The sequence below is a fragment of the Suncus etruscus genome, chromosome 7, assembly GCF_024139225.1.
Source record: "Suncus etruscus isolate mSunEtr1 chromosome 7, mSunEtr1.pri.cur, whole genome shotgun sequence".
Lineage (NCBI taxonomy): Eukaryota > Metazoa > Chordata > Mammalia > Eulipotyphla > Soricidae > Suncus > Suncus etruscus.
This window is the reverse complement of record NC_064854.1, coordinates 124,476,254-124,480,660: the sequence shown is the minus strand read 5'-3', so window position 1 is coordinate 124,480,660 and position 4,407 is coordinate 124,476,254. Positions and strand designations below refer to the sequence as shown.

Below are 4,407 nucleotides of genomic sequence, written 5' to 3'. Positions count from 1 at the left end.
ATTTAAAGCGACAGGAACCTGAGAACTAGATTTTTGGCAAACATCATAAACAAAACATTAAGAAATTACAAATAACGTGACACCCATGGTAGCGAGTTCAATGGGTATTTTTGGCAAACATCATGAACAAAACATTAAGAAATTATAAATATCTTTTTTGGTAACCTCTACGTGTCTGTTTTTTAACTCAGACTGTATCTCTTTAATGAATTTAAGCTCGGTACTTAGCGTGACACCCATGGCGTTTTCACTGGGTGAAGCCCCCAAAAGCCAATTAAGGGGCGGCGAGGGGGACGACGAAAATACTGCAGTTTATTTTGATCAAGGGCTGACTGTTTATACGCTTACCTTGGTGAGGTCCTTTTTTGCGTTTTACAAAACAGCTCCGGACTCGCCCGGCTCTCTTGGTCGTCCGAGTGTGGTGGTCTTCGAGCCCAGCGTTGGGCGCCAAAATGCGGGGTCCTAGAGCCCCCCAAAAAGGGGCCCGGCCAGCGGGAAGAGGCTGGGGAGGCCCTAAGGCGTCCGCATCTTTATTTTGCTGGGTTAAAAGAACAACCACACCTGTAAAAATCTGAGAGAGGTTAGTAAAGAAGACCCCAGGCGAAGTTCCGGTCAGAGGCAAAATTTATTGGGTTCAGCAACTCTTATATAGAGGAGGAGAAATGGGCAGGAAAAAGAACATGTCAATCATACTTTTTGGCGGGAAGGTTTTTAGAACAAAGGGCAGTAAAATATTCAGAAGGGATGGAGACCTTATGTCTCCAAAGTGGGATCTGCAGCCGCTTATCTGGGCTAACATCAGTTTGTGAAGGGGGCAGGTTTTTGAAGGTAGCTATTAACTCCGGAAAGAAGCTAAAGGGAGTGGTCTAGATCTGGATTTAGCATTGGGGGTGTTCACTTTTCCTTTGGCTTTAAAGAAAAAATCTCCTTCAGCTGTGAAATACCTTTCCTGTTAGTCCAACAGCTTACAGCAAAATCAGCAGATGGGCAGCCTTAGGTAAAGGCTGCATAAAAGACAGAAGACAGAAAAATTGATCCTCTGACAGGATACTGTCTCCAACAGCACTCTACTTTGAGAGTAGCAAAAAAAACCAATAATAACAACAATAACAATATGATAATAACAGTTCATTATATAAACATAAAAGAGGAGGATCAGGCATACCACTGTTTAGTCATAAAAAGAAAAACATTCAGGGGTCAGAGAGCTAGCACAGTAGTAGGGCATTTGCCTTGCACGTGGCCGACCCAGCATGGACCTGGGTTCGATTTCCGACATCCCTTATGGTCCCCAGAGTCTGCCAGGAGCGCTTTCTGAGCACAGAGCCAGGAGTAACCCTTGAGCACTGCTGGGTTACATTCAGTAACATTCTTTTTTGGTTTGTTTGTTTTTGTTTTTGGGCCACACCTGGCATTGCTCAGGGGTTACTCCTGGCTGTCTGCTCAGAAATAGCTCCTGGCAGGCACGGGGGACCACATGGGACACCGGGATTCGAACCAACCACCTTTGGTCCTAGATCGGCTGCTTGCAAGGCAAACGCCTCTGTGCTATCTCTCCGGGTCTCAATAACATTCTTAGTTTTAAAACTATTAATAGGGATGAGTGTGATGGTACAGTGGGTAAGTTTTTGCCTTGCACATAGCCAATCCCAGTTTGATCCTCAACATCCGATATGGTCCCCTTAGCACTTGCCAGTATTTCCTGAGTGAAGAGCCAGGAATAACCTCTGAGCACTTCTGGACTTGGCTGAAAAAAAAAACAAAACCCCAACCCAACCAAACAAAAAGCCATTAGTGGGATGGGGTGATGACCCCTGTCCCACCTCCCTCAGAACTGCTGGATGTAGTCTTGGTGGTCTTCCAGTACTGCTTGCCTGAGAACTACATCATTGCCTGAGTGACCAATGGAATAATCAGCAATCTCACCATAGATCAATCAACAATTATTACCAAAGTGGTATAGTCATGCCCAGCAACTCTGGGTGCTCCGAGTTTAAAAAAAATGGAAAGGGTCAAAGGGAGAGAGATAGACGTAGAATAGTCTCACTCATCTATGGGTTTTAAGAAAAATAAAAGACATTTTTGCAATAATTCTCAGAGACAAAAGAGAGGTCCAACTCACAACATGAAGCTCACTACAAAGAGTGGTGAGTGCAGTTAGAGAAATAACTACACTGAGAACGATCATAACAATGTGAATGAATGAGGGAAGTAGAAAGCCTGTCTCGAGTAGTGGGGAGGAGGGAGATTTGGGACACTGGTGGTGGGAATGTTGTACCGATGAAGGGGGGGTGTCCTTTACATGACTGAAACCCAACTATAATCATATTTGTAATCAAGGTGTTTAAATAAAGATATTAATAAAAAAAAAAGAAAAAGAAATTGTAAATAAAAAAGGGAAAGCCTTTGGCAATCAGTCCGACTAATACAGATCAAAACATTCTTTTTGTTTTTCTGTTTTGTTTTGTTTGGGGGCCACACCCAGTGACACTTAGGGGTTACTCTGGGCTATGTGCTCAAAAATTGCTCCTGGCTTAGGGAACCATATGGATGCTGAGGGATAGAACCCAGGTCCTTCCTAGGTCAGCACGTGCCAGGAAAACACACTACCACTTGCGCCACTGCTCAGCAAACACCCCCCCCCCTTTTGTTTTTATTTCATGGGCCACACCCAGTGACGCTCAGAGGTTACTCCTGGTTATGCGCTAAGAAATCGCTCCTGGCTCCAGAGACCATATGGGACACCTGGGATCGAACCCAGGTCCAACCTGGGTCAGCCGTGTTCAAGGCAAATGCCCTACCACTGCGCCACCACTCTCGCCCCGGATCAAACCATTCTTTTCTTGGGGTTGTCCTACTGTCCAGTGAGTGTATAGAGAGGGCAATACTTCTCACATCTAAACAACAAACTGATATCAGTTAGAGCTTTGCTTTATCTTGGTGCAATTTTTGGAAATAATATTTTTTTGAAAAATACCTTAACAGTCACCTCACAAAAAAAGATACACAGATGGCAAAGAAGCATATGGAAAGATGTTCTACCTCAGATGTCATTAAGAAAATGCAAATTAAAAGAACAAAGAGATAGAGCTTATTATATACACACCTAGTAGTCTGATCAACATCCAGAACATTAGCAATACCAAATACTGGTGAGGATATAAGCCAGCAGGCATTCTTATTTAGTGCTGGTGGGAATTCAATTTGGGACATAGTCACTTGAGTGTATTTTTTGGCAGTTTGGTAGGATGGTTCACTAATTTGCTCTTTGGTTTTACCCAAAGGAATTGAAAACTTATATTCACACAAAAACTTCACACAGCCACACACAGCTTTTTTTATTTCAGTTGTCCAAACTTGGAAGCCATCAAGATGTCTTTTTGTAAGTGAATGGATAAACTGTGATTTAACAGACAATGGATTACTCAATTTCTAAGCAATAGCAACAATACTCACAAAGTAGTTGGCTCAATTCTCAACTCTTTAAAAAAATAATAAAGGGATAAATAAAAAGAAAAGGAATAAACTAAAAAGCAGAGGATGAGGCTTCACAGGGGCCAGAAAGATAGTACAAGGATTCAGACACTTGTCTTGCATAAGGCCAATTCATCTTGGTACCCTGAACACTGCCAGATATGATCCCAAAAACCAAAAGGAAGAAAGAAAAGTATCAAAGCAGAAAAGACATGGATTTTATTAAGTGAAAGAAACCAATATAAAAAGATTGTCATATAGTTGAAATTGAGCAATATCGTCTTTTTAGATATGACATTCTAGTAAAATTAGAACGATAGAAATAGAGACAAAATCAGTGATTGCCAGAGGTTGAAGGAGGGAAGGATGAATATGAAAAGCTCAGGATTTTAAGGGCAATGAAACCACCTTTGATGGTGTTAGAATTATGAATACATGTCAGTCTACATTTGTTCAAACCCATAGAATATACAGCACCAAGAGTGAACTTTAGTGTAAACCCTGGACTTTGAGGGATAATGATGGTTTGATAAAGGTTCAAGAATTGTAATAGGCTGGACAATACAGCCGACCTCATGAATCTCACCACAAAGAGTGATGAGTTTAGTTAGAGAAATAACCACATTGCGAACTATCCTAACAATGAGAATATATGAGGGAAGTGGAAAGCTTGTCTAGAGTACAGGTAGGGGCGGGGAGGGGAGGAGGGATATTTGGGTCATTGGTGATGGGAATGTTGCCCTGGTGATGGGGGCGTGCCATCTGATATGACTGAAACCCAATCACAATCATGTTTGTAACCAAGGTATTTAAATAAAAAATATTAAAAAAAAAACTTACACAGAGACAAAGAAAAAAAAAAGAAGAATGTTTGCTTAAATTGCTAAAAAAAAAAAAGGAATTGTAATAAATGACCTACTTTGGTGAGGGGTG

General features: G+C 41.6%; 1 non-coding gene across 1 annotated transcript; it reads left to right on the top strand.

Moving 5' to 3' along the window:
- The first annotated feature begins 2,831 nt into the window (after positions 1–2,831).
- On the top strand, positions 2,832–2,957 carry LOC126014866 (U4atac minor spliceosomal RNA). Its single transcript, XR_007497831.1, has one exon. It is a non-coding gene; the product is annotated as a U4atac minor spliceosomal RNA (small nuclear RNA).
- The last annotated feature ends 1,450 nt before the right edge of the window (positions 2,958–4,407 follow it).